This window comes from Pinus tabuliformis, chromosome 9 (assembly GCF_031772625.1).
Source record: "Pinus tabuliformis cultivar Carrire ecotype Pingquan chromosome 9, CPIR1, whole genome shotgun sequence".
Lineage (NCBI taxonomy): Eukaryota > Viridiplantae > Streptophyta > Pinopsida > Pinales > Pinaceae > Pinus > Pinus tabuliformis.
This window is the reverse complement of record NC_142307.1, coordinates 667,872,219-667,889,466: the sequence shown is the minus strand read 5'-3', so window position 1 is coordinate 667,889,466 and position 17,248 is coordinate 667,872,219. Positions and strand designations below refer to the sequence as shown.

The following is a 17,248-nucleotide window of genomic DNA, read 5'->3' as shown; positions in this document are numbered from 1 at the left end:
CAGGTCAAACTGCCGAGTTGGTCAGGAAAGTAGACCTTAAGACAGTTGCGCTGCTAGAAGGTCCCTAAACATGGAATCAGTCGATGACAAGATCATTGTTAGCACCCTGAAGAACATCGACCTCAATATCGTAGTGCTCCCCAACGAATATCTTCACGCACTACAGACAGGTGGAACAAAAAAATTGAGGGCGCGGGAGCAACACACTCTCAGTTTAATTAGCGAGTATAGGGTGAACAATGAACAAATGTTCATCGAGAAGACGCAGGCCCTGAAGGAAAGGGATACAATCCAGGCACAGAGTGCCCAGTTGGCGACAACAATTGCAGAGCCGTGTTGAATAGTACTGGAGTTGCACATCCCCGAGGATGCGAAACTAGAGGCTAAGATCTGAAAATGCGCTGCGGGAATCTGCGATGAAAAGGTATAGGTGGCCAGAGTTCAATTTGAACTCAATATGAAAATCATGGATCTGGAATTCATGTCACAACCTTCGACTCCACCCGAGGTCAGGGAACAACGCAGTGCTGCCATCAAGGAAGGGATATCTACTATGGATGTCATGGTCGTTGATTGCACAACTTTGTTTGAACAGGCCATGGAAGTGGTGACGACCCTACAGGAATATCCCACCCTATAGATATTGAGTACAGAGATCCATGAGCTCTAGCAGCAGTACGAGGAGGTTAGGGCGATAGTGCGCTCCATTGCTACAACGTAGTGCCTCACCAAGTTGCAAGAGGCAAAGGAGCTCCTTGCACAAGTAGAAGCAATGCAAAGAAAAGAGGCAGTGCTTAAGGTATGGTTGGGTCCTTGGTTGGATGAAGCCTACCAAGTATCAGCCTACATTCAGGAAAAACTGATGAACTTGCAGTTCACACAGCAGAAGATCAAGCGAGCCGATGAAGGACCAACTACAGAGCAGTTGGTCAAACAAGTGAAGCAGGTAGCCACATAGAGTGTGGTTGAAGTAGTAGTTGTGCAGGCGGATCTGGGGGATCTTCGCAGCAAGATCATCGCGCGAGTCGAGTGACTCGAGGGTGAGTCATGACCTTTGTGTTGGGGGCCTATTCACATGGGGTCCCTGGGGTCAGTTTTGGGGTAAAATCCCAAGTTTTGATGTGAAAAGATGTAAAGTCTCCACGAATTGTGGACGCAGAGTGTAAAGTTAGTTAAGAGTCACAAAGGGTTTTTACCCTCGTTTATGTAAACTTGAGTCAGTTTTTGAAGATCTACCCATGGTCCATGGACCATGGGAATGTATAAATAGGTGTGTCTTAGAGAGTCTAAGGGAAAACGAAGTATTTTGTCTATGGGTACGACGGAATGAGTCTAGAGAGTTAGTGCAGGAAAGTAAGTCTTAGAGGGAGGAAAGGCTCTACAGCTGAGTGCACAGAGGCCTAGAGTATTGTCCGCAGCTGAGTGCGCGGACCCCTATAGCTAACTGCGTAGGGAAGTATTGAGTCTACAAACTTATATTGAAGGTCAAAAAAGAAGGTTGTTGCAGAAATTCTTGTGCTTTATCTCTATACTTTTGTTCTTTATGATTGCGATATATGCTGTAATGAATGATGTCTTTATAATGATGTATTGATGCGTGAATTTACTGGATCTGTCTTATTAACTGAACACAATTAATGTTAAGTGATTACGCGAAGAATATATTTCCTTCTGTTAAGTTTATTACGCACTAAAGCAAGTCTATGTGGATTCTGATCTAAGATTAGTCTATGATGCACGTAAGTAGATAATCTAGTTGTTAAAGGTCTGCAGAAGCTAATCGTAGACCTTTGCGGAGGTCTAGAGGCCAATTGAGGGAAATTACAATGCTAAGCCTTAAGGTCTTAGAGATATGCCCGAAGGCAGATCTGGGTCATAAAAAGACATCACACTAATCTCTGGATTTGGAAACTTGGTTCCAACATCCCCCCATACTACTTCAGGTGAGACTTCAGTCTGCGCTATGCGGATTTATGCCGAAAGTGCTAGTAGTGTAGGGTTTTGTTTGGTGCAACTAACTCTAAACCTGGGTCAGGACCCACTAAGGCAACTGGAAACAATAAATGATTGATGAAATCATGAAGCATATAAGAGAAAGAATTCAATCACACATAAAACAACAATTTTTTGGGGAAAGCCACAACTAAAAACCCCTTCTATCTCTATATTGCATTAGTCAAAGAATCCAGATGAATACAATATGCTATTCTCAAGCTTGAGCTCAAGCTGCACAATTATTTTTTTCCTCTACCTGACTGACTGCCTTTGGCCAATACAACCAAATTTCCAAGCTTCCAAGCTCCTAATTCCTTACTCTCACAAGCTCCATGCACAAATTTGTGCTTCCTATTGCTTGGTCTCACCAACTCGTGCTCGCCAAAACAATATGAAGCACAAGTTTATGCGTGGATCTTGTGAGGGAAAGGAATTAGGAGCTTGTAGGCTTGGAAATTTGGCCGAGTATTGGCCAAAGGAAGTCTGTCATGAAAAGGATAGAAAATACTTATGCAGGTTGAGCTCAAGGTTGAGCATAACATATTGTATTCATCCAGATTCTTCGACTAATGCAATATACAAATAACATGGGATTTTAGCTGTGGATTTCCCCATAAAATTATTGTATTATGTGTGCTTGAATTCTTTATATTATATTATTTGTGATTTCATCAATTGTTTATTATTTCTGTTTATGAGTAGAGTAGATTCAAGTCAATTGTTTTAGCATATTACAATATGCAATTTGAATCTACAAGGATTTTCTACATGGCTTCAGAGCTAGATTTGTAGAAATTTCTACATGGTATCGGAGATGAAATCACACTAGAAGAAAATGATTCGAAGTATCCTTGCATATTGATGGAGCTCTAGTTCAGGGCAGATCTAGAATACCATATGTGCAGAATTATTAATGGAGCTAGAAGCCTGCTAGTGGGAAAATCAGTGAGCCAATGTTTAGTGACACAAATGGAGTTGTGATCATTAATATTGGTAGATTGAGGAGCAGATAGATTTTCAACATGGAGATCGAAACTCAGAGGGAGTCTAGTTTTATAGGGAGAAACCCTATGGAAGCTAGTACTTCAGGATCTGTGGAGATTAGAATCATTATTGTAGTGGTTGTAGCAGCAGTACGGAAGAAGCAACACAGCAGTAGAAAAAACAATATGAGTAGATCATATTTAGCTCATGCATGCAAAGCCTTGAGGAGAAAGGAAAAGCTTAGAGACTTGGTGGTTAAGAGGGAGCATAAATTACCTCTCAACATGCAACCTCAGAAGCAGCCTCAACAAGTTGTGGAGCAACCACAATTTGAGAAGAAGAAAGGATACTGGGTGGAACCATCCACTCAAGAAGAGACCTCTAGTAGGGGGGAATTTTGATCGAAGTGGGCAGAGGGACCACTTGCAACCATACCTCCAGGTGAGAGGTGGTGTGATGTGAAGAAATAGTACCAAGGGTGTAGAAATTTGGGCATGATCCATTGAGGTGTTTTTTGTCTCATGGATCATTACCTTGCTATGGGACCCCACAATATTTAATAGCAGGAGGATCAATTTTGGTCAGATATTGAGGAGTGCAGAGAAGATTTGACAACAAAGTAGGAGGCTCAGTAGCAGAGTAAGCAACAAAACAATTTTTCCCAGTAGACAGTTGCATACACAATTGACTCGGTTTATTTTGTTTGGATGCCTTTTGGTTATAGATGTTATAGTAGCAACATCAACAGTGACAAGTGTTGCATGTAGAACATTACAAAGGTACTAGATTGGGATAGTTGTGAATTCATTTCTTGTTGAGAGGGAGTGTTGAAACTAACAACAAGAAATGTTAAAAATAGCATCAATAAAGATGCTAATTTAATTTTTCCTAAATTAGGAATAAAATTGTACTTCCACATCCCATGACAACTTGTAATAGTTAACTAAGTTAGGTCAGTTAATTTGAGTGGGGGGTTTAAAGAGAGTCATGTAGGGTGTCTCCTACAATTAGGAGCACTATTTGAGTTTATTTTGAGTTGTAACCTATAGTAGTGGGGTGTAACCTACAGTCGAGTGTGGTGTTGATTGATGTACAATGGGGTGCTTCCTCCTGAATAATGGGGTGTAACATGCAGTAGTGGGGTGCAACCTATAGTAGTAGGGTGCTGCCTGCAATGATCAACCAGTGAACTAAAGATTCACTCTTAATCAACTTATGCATGTCAGATTATAGAAAGACTTGGTTTAGATTGAAGTTCAGGAAAAATGTATTATCAATAGTAAAATCAATAGACGATTATATAGTTGATGGTACACTGTTCTTGAACTTCAATCTCAACTGGGTCTTTCTATGATCTAACAAGCATGAGTTAATTATGAGTCAATCTTCAATTTACCGGTTGATCATTGCAGGAAACATCCCACTACTGCAGGATGCACCCCAGTACTGTAGGTTACACCCTACTGTTTGACATGAAGCACCCCATTGTACATCATGCAACACCACACACCCCACTACTGTAGGTTACACCCCACTACTCCAGGTTACACCCCACTACTCTAGGTTACCCTCCAATACTATAGGTTACACCCCACCACTGCAAGTTACAACTCAAAATAAACTCAACTAGTGCTCCTAATTGTAGGAGACACCCGACATGACTCTAGTTCGACACCAACTTGAATTAATTGAGCTAACTAAGTCAAAATAAATTAGTTAACTATTACAAGTTGTCATGAGATGTGGAATTACAATTTTATTCCCAATTTAGGACAAATTAAATTAGGATATTTCTTGATTCTATTTTTAACATTTTTTGTTGCTATTTTCAACAATTGGAGCCATCTTAGAAGACTTTGTAACTTGTATTGAAAGATAAAATTTAAATGCCCTAGTATATAGTTCTTCTTCCCTACCTTATTCCTGCTCATGGGGTAACAATATGTTTGGTGGTGCTTCCCAAGCCTGAGGTGAAAATTTTAAAATCTTGTCAACCTATCAACTCAGTTATGTGAATATCAAATATGGGCTGATACACCAGCTCTTGGGGGTCTACATCTCAAGACTTGATATAACGTAACCTTGGTATTTTCTAGCCACAATTGAGTGTATGATGAAGGAGGTAACATTATTCGGATGTGTTGCGGTAACCTCCACATATTAGACACTTTTTTTACCTTTAACAACCAATTTTGAAAAATTTTATGGGGCTTAGTGACTTAGGTTTGCCTGAACAACTATGAGAGAAAAATTAGAAATTGTTCATTAAAGGAACTCACCTCTTGGTAAATTATGTTTCCCTAACTGGTAATATTTCTTTCATTTCTAAAAAAATCAACAAGGAGGGAAACCAAATGAATTTACCAAAATTATGGCATTCATAAGAATTATTTTGGACCATGTTAGCGATGTGCTCTACGCAGTTATAAGCTTTACCCGACCTAACTATCTCTCTAGTTTCTTCCAACATAGAGAGCTTCACATCGGAGGGCCTCCTAGAAAGCATGAGACATAGTGCAAAAATAATACATGCCCATTTGGTCACTGTATTCTAAACTTGATTAATTATTAATCTTTTATAATTCTTAGCAGTATTTCCTCTAGCAAATTCATGAAGCCAAGAATTGATAGCACCAGTGGTTTTCAGGATTTTCTCTCCTTTATGAGGGAGAGCTGTGATATTATATGCAACAATAACAGAATTGGAACTAGTTTTTCCAGCCAGAGGAAGCCATTATGAAAGCTACTAATGTGGAATTTCATAGCTTCCTCTTTAAGATCTTGCATGTTTGCAATCAAAGGAGCTTTAATTATATGTTAGAAACCAGTTTTTTTGAGTATTGATGTTTCTAGAATCCATTTATTACCAATTTTAACCCAACTTCGAAAAGCTTTGTTATGCTTCTCCCAAGAAGGCTCAAATATCTTTTCTTGTTTTATGTTATGGAGTCGGATCTCCAATTCTGTTGCAGATTTCTGGTTGAATCTTACTTTGGTTCTTGGCTCCACTGTAAATTATTCATCCTCGAATAGAACCCGTGCCTTAGCCATTCTGAAATATTTTTGAAATTCTTCAATTCCTAGACAGTCAAGCAATTCAGAGTAGTCTGAAATAACAAGACTTTGCAAGTCTGATATTTCTGTAAGATATAAATATGTATTCGGGGAAACTTCCATATCAGTAATTGACAAGTCTGTCAATTTTATCGAGTTAATAGGAATAGAACTAAATGTGTCGTAATTTCTATCTGATGCCACCTTCCTCAAACATCTTGTCACATGCTGATTTAATTTTTCCGTACAATTTGGTTCATGTGAACCACGTGGCTTCCATGCTTCTGAAAATTCGATGGTTGCTTTCATTATAAATTGAATTGATGGATGCCATGGTCCTAACTGCGAGTGACCCTAGGAAGGATTGTTTTCCATGCACTGATTGGACCTATCCACTTGATTGATATGCTTCCATGTTGTCTATTATTATTTCCCATGACACAATCATATGTGTTTTATCTCTCCTCATTAATTCTCCTATTCGATTCAAGTTCGTTTATATTTTTTTTTATCATTTCTTTGGCAAAATTAGTCGAGAATGCATCAATTACTATCAATTTGTTTAGCCCACAGAAATTGATGCATGTTCTCAATTAGGCAGGGTCATGATTTTTTATTTGCACGACCATTGGACTTTCCCATTCTGACTTGTCAATATGGTAGATCACACTAGCTTCTAAAACCCACCCATCTCTTTCTATACATTGGGCTTGTAGTCTAGAAGATATTGCACTTTGGTTACTATTAGGAAGGACAAAATAACTCACATTAACATATGCAACATAAGAATAAAGGAAGAGACACAATGTAGTAGAGAACCAAAAAAGAAGTATATTATATTATGATGTCTTGAGAATCCAATAAGAAATAATACATTGATACATCCATTATCATATATATACTTAGTCAAGATGGTTATAACAATCTAACTATCAAAACTTACTAAACCTATATGACTTAAAATCTCGATTGACTAGAGAATCGATAGACTTTATAATGAATATTCTTGACTCGACTGAGCTAGTTGAATTATTTAACCTATCCAAATTAGACTCTCGACTAAATAGAGAATCGACTCAATTTACAATGCAAATTCCCAACTCGACTGGGCTAGTAGACTAAGTTAACTAGCCCCTCCAATAGGCTCATTTCTCTTTAAATAATAAATCAAATGTCATTGTTGATCCCGTGCCACTAGATTTGCATATGCAATGAGAAAATTAAAATGACAAGTAGAAATTAATCAACTCATAGATCGATACATCTTTAGAACTACTAAACACAATTTTTACTCACTAGTAACGATTATCCATGCCCTAGTCGAATCATTTTTTGCGCCATGTCATTTATTCTATGCATTTGAAAAGTGCCTTCACTTGTTTGTATGGATATGATTGTGGATTTGAGAAATAAAAATTACATTTTTAATATAAACTTTCATGGAATCTTTATGCTTTTAATTATTTTTTTATTTTAATTTATCTATATTTAAACTAAGATGCAGGAGCTAGCAACTATGTAGCACTTGTTTTGGAAATGATTTTGTTATGAATATAAAATTGTTCATATCTTTTTTGGTTCCCATATGATATGTTTGAAGAATTTATTTATTTATTTTTGACACAAATGATATTTTTTTGTATGGATATGATTGTGGATTTGAGAAATAACAATTACATTTTTAATATAAACTTTTCATGGAATCTTTATGCTTTTAATTATTTTTTATTTTAATTTATCTATATTTAAACTAAGACGCAGGAGCTAGAAACTATGTAGCACTTATTTTGGAAATGATTTTGTTATGAATATAAAATTGTTCATATCTTTTTTTGTTCTCATATGATATGTTTGAAGAATTTATTTATTTATTTTTGACACAAATGATTAGGCTGATATTAAGTCTACGCCGCTGTGTAGTAGAAAAAAACTCAGACAAAATTCGACAATAGAGAACATGAAAAAACACCTCAGACCTTCTTCTAAAAAACTATTGCAAACATACAATCTAAGAGCTATATTTTTTTTAGGAAGAAAAAAGCCATCTTTGTATTAAAGAAAATGAGTGTTTACAATATATGTCAAGTAGATCATAGTTCCCAAAAAAATTGTCCACATAAAACATATTGACCATATTTACATTTATATCAAAAACAACTTCCACATGTGCGACAACATTTTCATTATAGTCCCCGTACCCCAGAAAAGACAAACTTTACAAAAAATAACTAGTCCTCAAGTAGGGAAGTCAATAGACATGTTTGACGAGGCTCCAAAATTGTCACTTACTTGATCTTCTTGATTTTGCTGAGCTTGGAGATCAACAATAATGTGATGTAATGCTTCATTCTCATCTTGAAGCTATTGTACACAGGTTTTGAGTTGCTCCACTTCGTTCATGAGAAAGTGAATTGAGTTATAAATATTTTGGATATGCTCATGGACATCATCATCTACTTCATGTTGGGAAACTAGAGGGTGAAGACAAGATTCATAGATTTTGGAACCTCCTAGAACTATAGGGGTAGATCCAAAATGGTCCATGTGTCTTGTTGCATTGAGGAAGGAGCACGAAGTCAAGGAGCGTGATATTTTGGAAAAAAATGAGTGAGATTGCAATTGAAAATCGAGGGAAGGGGTAACTTGACAATCAGAGAGTGCAAATGGAGGAGGGTTGCGTAGGAGGAGGAGACAGGGGAGACTGAGAAAGAAAATATATATAAGGAAGACACTAAATTATCCACTCTTTAGAGCTTCAACCAAGTGCGTAAGGCACATCTATCCAATTGAGGAAAACCTAGTGCTCCAAGGGGAGAATTTAAATTAGAGCAATGAAGTCCTCACATGGCTATAATATTGAAGGGGAAAATTTCCCACACTTGAGAAATCGATTCAACCTTGAATTTCAATGAATTTCCCAACTTTGTGAGCCTCCTATGAGCTTGAGTAAATATAATTTTTTAGAAAAGAAGCATCGTTCGTATAAAAGATCGACATACTTGGAGATGGAGGGTGCATGCCAAGCATGCACACTATCTTATATATTATCCTTGATGATGATGCTATGACGCCAAGGGATATGAAGTTTCCATTCATAGCATGATGGTCCTCACATGGCTATAATTTGGAAGGGAAAAATTTCCCACGCTTGAAAAATCGATTCAACCTGCAATTGCAATGAATATCCCATCCTTGCAACCCTCTTGTTAGCTCATGTGAATATTAAATTTCTAGAAAAGCACCATCATTCGTACAAAGATAGACCTTCTTGGAGAGGGAGGGTGCATGTTGAGCATGCATACTACCCTCTAGATCAACCTTGACGATGATGCTATGACACCATGGGATATGAAGTTACCATCTGTAGCATGATGGGATGGGATTTCAATAAAGGAGGCTCCTTACATTGCCTATTTATTGTGAACTGTACTTAGTTGCGTATCTTTGATTACATATGATTTAAAATTTCAATTAGGTTGTAGGACTATTATTATTTGGTTGGATCCATACGTTACAGTTCTTAGAATTCCAAGTCATGACACTGAGAGATCCAGTTTGGGGAAAAATTTTGGTTTTCAATTTAAAAAAAAAAAACTTTTCCTAGACTATTGTAGCCAACAGTTTAGGATTTTTGAAGCTATGCAAACTTGTCATCAAGATAACTATTCTATTACATATCTCGATTGTGACTTAACTCGTCAAACTGTGGAACACATCTTCAAAACAAGCTGGATTGAGTCCTGGATTTCCATTTAGAAAAATCGAGAGATTTATCAAGGTTAATAACCCACAAAGCACACTTGCCACATTTGAGGAATATCGAGAAGAAATTAGGTTCAAGAGTCTTGTTATGCATAACATAAAGCAAGGTTTATCCTTCTTCCAAATATTGGAGAGATCGACGAATCATATTAGTCAAAGCACAACAATCAACCAAATTTATGGTATGCAGGACCCCCAGGCTCGTTGAATTTTAATGTAGGAGGGGGTTTCAGCATTAAATGGTTTGGAAAAAGTCGATAGTATGAAATATCAATAGTTGATATCAAAAGCGGGACACCCTCCCTCGGACACATTTTAAAAACCACTACAGGGGGCTCTTGGTTAGCTGTTTTTGGTTTTCATAAACCACTTTTGGCTTTTTTCATTTCCGAGCTTGCATTCCCTCCACCTTTGGTTTTTATCATTTCTTTTAAAACATGGTTATATATATTCCAAAATGGTTCAAAAGCCAAAAATCACATGTTTTCTAAAGTTTTGAAAGGGGGGATTTCATATTTTTAAAAATGGATAATTTTAGTATTATATGTGTGTGTGTGTGTGTGTATTATTGAAATTGATTAAAATTTTGTAATTAAAAGAAATTCATTATTTTTTTGATTTTTGTTTTTTTAAAATTAGCAAATACGTTATTATTATGACGTCGATTCCTACACCATAGTGCATCGCAATTATGGAAAATTTATAGAATTAAAAACAAGTCATCGGTACACTGACTTGAACTCTAGTTGGTCATCCAACGAAAGTGCGCATGTCTTGTGATGTTTTTTCTTTTCTTCTGACAATGGTTATGCTGAAAGATAATGTAGAGGATATGGAAATATTGTCAGATGAAAAAACCTCGTGTCAGTAGAACGACCTGACTTTTCCTTGGTCATCTCACAAAGATGTGTAGGTTTTTGTGATGATGGCCATTCACTAGTTGTTGCTAGATCGATGTAATGTTTGTTAAATTTACAACAATTATGGAAAGGGATTTTGATGAAAACATACAACTTTGATGGCCAAGGTTCTGATAATGGTTTGTGTCACAATTTTGATGAAAAGTTGGGATGTCCAAATTTCGACCGCACCATCTGTGATATTTACTGGAATCAAGAATTGTCGTAAATTTTAATGACAGGGGGTCGAAAGAATGACCAAAGGTCATCAAAATTGAGTGAATTTGTAGTAGTGAGTTATAATTAGCTCCATGTACTTTATTTCATCTTTCCTTCATTGATTTTATGCGCTTATGCCATTTTTGAAGTTTTATATAGAATATAAGTATTCTTGTATAAATACATGATTCCCTATAGAATAGACCCCAAGTCAATGTGTTATTCTTTAAGAACTCACATTTTTTATTTTCTGTTAGGTCCCTATAATACTAGTGTTGCCCCCTATTGTTATTTTTGTGCCCATGCAACCCCCATATTGTTATTATTGTTCCCCATAGAAGCCCACTATTTTTATTGTTGTACCCTTACATTATTATTGTTATGTAGGCTCTGATTATATTGCGACTCCATAGACTCCTATATATACGAAGGATATCTTATAATTTGTATCATCCAAGAATTGTTCATTTATATGATGTAAAGGAGGTTCCCCCTCAAAGAGGCTATTTCTTAAGTCGTTGATCTATCTTTTCCTCTGTTTTGTGAGATGGTATCATAAAATTTGGTAACGGAGCTTTGGATTCTAGGGTTTCACTGCTTCAAACATGTAATCTTGAAATTTTCACTATAAATTTTTATATCAAGCTTTAGAAGCTCAAATTTCAACCATGTGGAGCCAAAATCTTGGTGAACTTTGTATAACAATTTCAAATCCAGGTTTGCTACATTTTTTGAGATATGGTATGAAGAAGTTAGGGTTTTTTCATGATCCAAAATTCAGTCTCATACAAGTGACCTAGGAAAAATAATCATAAATTTCTTCGCAAGCATCAAATTTTAATTCCATAAAATGTGGCTAAAATCAAATAGATTGCAGTTTTTTGTGTATCAATTTCAGAACTGAAGGTTGAAAGAATGACATGTGGCCTCCCATACAAGTTTTCTCTACTAAACCATTCCATAATCAGGTCATCGTGGGAGATTTGAAATAACTTGATATTGAAGAATCCAATCTTGGTATGACTTATGGCGTTGGGAAGAAGACTCAAATTTCTACCACAAAACGGAATTTCAGACCTTCGGAGGCTGAAATTTCAGAGATACAATAGTTTCAATATCAAGCTCCAAAAATCAAGAAGAAAAAGGTGTGTATTTTTTTAAATTTTCATAAGTTTTGTTTGAAAAATTAGTCTGAAGTAATTCAAAGGACATAGCAAAGAATATATATAATTATTTGGTTCCAGTATGCCTAGAAAAAAAATGGATACTCCTAGTAAGAAACTAGAAAGATCTTCTATGATACATGAAGAAGAGGCATAAATGCAACATGATATATCAAAATTACGAGACCAAGTGCAACAATTTTCACTATCGCAAAGGGTAACCAAAAATGAATTGGAAGCGATGATGAATGTTAATATGGATAGTTTAGAAGTAAAAATAAAAAGGGACATGGAAGGTTTGAAGGATGGTTTAAAAGCATACATGGAAGCAATGGTGAATGTCAAGATGTAATGGTTGACAAAGTTGCTGCAAGAAAGGCTTCCCAGTGGTGACAATGTAATCCATGAAAATGATGATGAGGATAAAAGGAATATGAATTATTATTTTAGAGACTCTAATTTTGGGTTTAAGACCCAACAAATTCCAAAGGTTGATATGAGGAAGTTTGATGGCAAGGATCCGATAACATGGATACTATAGATGGAGTAATATTTTGATCTCCATGATGTGCAACACACACAAAATTTACACATTGAATCTTTATATTTAGAAAACAATCAGTGTGTATGGTTTCAATATCTTTGTTCTCGTAAACCACTTGTCACTTGGTCAATGTTTACAAAGGAAATGATAACACATTATGAGGATACAAAGAGCAACACCTTCTTTAGCCAATTGATAAATCTCAGACAAAATGGTTCAATGGCAGAGCACATTGAGGACTTCCAAAAACTGAATATTAGGGTAACTAATAGTTCATAGGAGCATAGGATTGATGTCTTCATAGGGAATTTAAAGGATAAAATCCATCATGAGGATTGCCTTTGGGAACTTGATTCATTGGAGAAGGCATTCAGGGTAGAAAGAAAAGTTGAAAGTGAAATTATGGCAAGAAGGAAATCTACCACTCAAAGATATAAAGATGGAAGTGTTTATTCTCCTAACCTTCCACAACCTATAAGGTTGACACCACAAAAATTAGAGAAAAAAAGAGAAAAAGGGGTTTGTTACAGTTGTGATAGAAAATACATTATAGGTCATAATTGTGCTGAGAAGAAATTATTTTACATAGATTGTGAATAGGAGGAAGAAAAGGAACAAGAAGCATCAAAATAGGAGGATATACACCAGGAACCAAACCCAGAGAAAGAATAAATGAATCCAACCATATCTTGTAGTTCATTTGCAAGAACTACCACTCATAAAACTCTCAATATAGAAGGATATATCAAGAAGAAAAAGGTAATAATGCTTATTGATACGGGTAGTACCCATAATTTTAATCAGTGTAAGATAGCCAATGAATTGAATTGCTTTCTATATCTAAGACCAAAGTGTCAAGTAATGGTTTCAAATGGAGTAGCTATGAATTTCTATGGAAAGTGCCATAATATCAAGCTAACCATGTGGGAATATGTATTGAATAGTACAATGCTTTGCATTCCAATGAGTGGTGCTAATGTTGTATTAGGAGTCCAATGGTTACAATCTTTGAGGATGATAGCTTTTAATTTTCAAGAACTTTTCTTGAATTTTTTTTGGGAAGGAAAGTAAGTTGAATTATGTGATGTTACAGGGAAACCAGGGAAGAAAATTAGCTCTAATGGAATGACAAATATTCTGAAGAAAGAACAACGATACGTAATTGCACAATTATGCTAACTAGAGGTTCAAACATCGAAATAATCTATTTCAACAGATCTCGAAAAAGTCTTGGATAATCATTCCAAGGTATTTGAGAATCCAAAATGTCTCCCACCTATTCATAATCATGATCATGCTATTCATTTGATTCCAAGAAGTGTTCCTCCAAACATCGTTCCTTACAGAGATCCCAATACCCAAAAGAGTGAAATTGAATGTATGGTTGTAGAAATGTTAGAGGCTGATATAATTCGACCTAGTCAAATTTCTTTCTCTACTCCAGTAGTATTGGTGTATAAGAAGGATGGATCATGGCATATGTGTCTGAATTATAGGAAGCTAAGCAAACTCATTATTAAAAATAAATTTCCCATTCCTGTCATTGATGAATTGTTGGATGAATTACATGGAGAAATTTACTTCTCCAAGATGAATCTTCATTCATGATATCATCAAATTAGAATGAAGACTAAATAGATTATGAAAACAACATTCATAACTCATGGAGGTTATTATGAATTTTTAGTCATGCCTTTTGGCCTTATTATCGCACCTTCCACATTTCAAGGTTTGATGAATTCCATTTCCAAACCCTTCCTTAGAAAAATAGTGTTAGTATTTTTTTATGATATACTAATCTACAACAAGTCTTGGAAGGATCATGTTCAACATATTGACAGGGTGCTCAAACTATTGGAGGAGAAGCAATTATATGAAAAAGCCTCCAAATGTTTGTTTGGAGTACAAGAGTTGAAATATTTGGGTCATATTGTATTTCATGAGCGTGTTAAGGTAGACCCTAATGAAATTAAATCCATTAAGGAATGGAAAATCTCCACAAACCAAAAGCATCTTTGAGGATTTCTCAGGTTGACAAGGTATTATTTCAAGTTTGATAAGAATTATGGGAGAATAGTAACACCTCTAAAAACATTACTAAAGAAAGATGCATTTTTTTGGACTCTAGAAGCAACTAAGGCCTTTGAACATCTTAAAGAGGAAATGTACCAAGCAACAATCTTAGCTATGTTAGACTTCACAAAAAACTTTATTATGGAATGTGATGCCTGAGGAAATGGAATCTGTGTTGTTTTAATGAAAGAAGGAATACCCATTGTTTTTGAAAGTTGTCCAATCAAGGGAAATTATTTAAACAAACCTATTTATGAGAAGGAAATGTTGGAAATACTACATGCACTAAATAAATGGCGACCTTACCTAATGGGAAGGCACTTCAAGGTAAAAACAAATCATGATAGTCTTAAATAATTTTTGGAACAAAGATTATGTTCAGAACAACAACAAAAATGGGTCACATCGATGTTGGGTTGTGACTTTGAAATCATATACAAGGAAGGAAAACAAAATCTTGTTGCAGATGCACTCCTAAGAAATGATGAGGATGTGGAAGCATTGCTTTGTGTCATTTCTATTATCCAACTTGATTGGATAACTGAAGCAAGGGATGAATGAAATAATGATGAAGAGGTGTGGACACTCATTCAAAAGTTACAACAAGATCCCAATGCATATGATGCATTTATTTGGAAAAATGATTCATTATGGTACAAATATCACTTATATCTTCATAGAATTCCCAACTCAAACAAAATATTATTTTGGAATTTCATGCTGCCCCCTTAGGAGGTCACTCAAGTTTTTAAAAACATACCACAGGGTCATGAAGGAATTTTTTTAGGGCAACCTTAAATATGATATTCAAAAGTTTGTGGAAGAATGTTTTCTTTTCCAACAAAATAAAGTTCAAACAATTAAGACCCTAGGTTTGTTACAACCTTTATCCATTCCAAGTCAGTGTTGGGAGGAGGTCTCAACGAATTTTATCATAGGTTTATCCAAGTCTAGAGGAAAGAGTTTCATCACAGTAGTAGTTGATAGAATTACCAAGTATGCACACTTTTATGCATTATGTCATCCTGTTAAACCCAATAGAGTTGCTACTACGTTTATGGAAACAATTCAAAAGCTACATGGAAACCAAAAGATTATTGTAAGTAAGAGAGATCCCATTTTCACTATAAATTTTTGGAAGAAATTATTTTCTTGTCTTGGTAGTCAATTAGCTCATAGCTCATCTTATCATCTTCAATCTGAAGGGAAAACTAAGACAGTGAAAAAATGTTTGGAAGAATATATTCATTTCTTTGTATCTGATAAACAAACATAATGGGTCAAGTGGCTACCTCTGGTTGAATAGTGGTATAACACTTCCTTCCATACCACAACAAAAATGACACCTTTCATTGAACTTTATGGATATCATACACCATCCATCACATAACATTTAAGATAAAATTCTAAGGTTCAAGTAGTGGAAGATCACATAGAGCATCAACAACAAGTTCTCCAACTCTTAAAGGATAGCCTCACTCTAGTGAAAAATTGAATGAAACAACAAGAAGATCAACATCGCAATGAAATAAGTTTTGTTGTAGGTGACTGGGTATTTTTATGGCTAGAACCATGCAAAAAAATGTCCCTCAATCAAGCTAAGAAGGATGATAAATTATCACCCAAGTACTATGGTCCTTACAAGGTGTTGCAAAACATTGGTACTATGTCATACAAATTGGAGCTTCCTGCATCTTCTCGAGTACACCCATATTTCCATGTTTGATGCTTAAAGAAGGTTATTGGTGACAAGTTCGCAGTTCAAACACAATTTCCAAAACTTGAAGAAGAAGGAAAAATCATATTTGAGCCTAAAGCAGTCATGAGAACAAGAACCCAATAGCTATGAAATCGATTAATTTGAAAGTATCTCATTAAGTGGAAGAACTTACCCGCTGAAGATTCCACATGGGAGGATGATAATTTTATACAAAAGCATCCATAACTACTTAAGCATTGAGGATTTTTTTTTGAAGGAGAGGGGCATGTGAGTTCCCTATAATACTAGTGTAGCCCCCTTATTATTATTGTTAGTGTAGCCCCTTGTTGTTATTGTTGTGCCCCATAGAAGCCCACTATTGCTATTGTTGTGCCCTTACATTATTATTGTTATGTAGGCTTTGATTACATTGTGACCCCTTGGACTCATATATATACCAAGGAGGTCTTATCATTTGTATCATCCAAGAATTGTTCATTTATATGATGTGAAGGAGGTTTTCCCCTCAAAGAGGCTATTTCTCAAGTAATTGATTTATCTTTTCTTATGTTTTGTGAGCTAGTTGCATAACTTTTTCAACAAATCTTACTTAGTCAGTATAACATGGTTAAGTGAATTGAGAGGAAATGAAGAATATGTTTTCACATTTGTACAATTGCCTATGGGATCATATATTGGCTTATTTCCTTTTTTCTGAATGTAATACTTTACTTGCAACATAATATTGTTTTCCTTGCAACATTGTGTACTTCCTTGAGTTCCATTAGAGTAGTTTGAGCTATTGCAATATTTATTTCCATCATTTTTACTTTTATAGCTTTGTTTCCTTCTACAC

At 35.6% G+C, this 17,248-nt stretch overlaps 1 pseudogene; it reads left to right on the top strand.

The window, feature by feature from the left end:
- The first annotated feature begins 466 nt into the window (after positions 1 to 466).
- Positions 467 to 17,248, top strand: part of LOC149150437 (uncharacterized) — a 56,061-nt pseudogene continuing 39,279 nt past the window's right edge.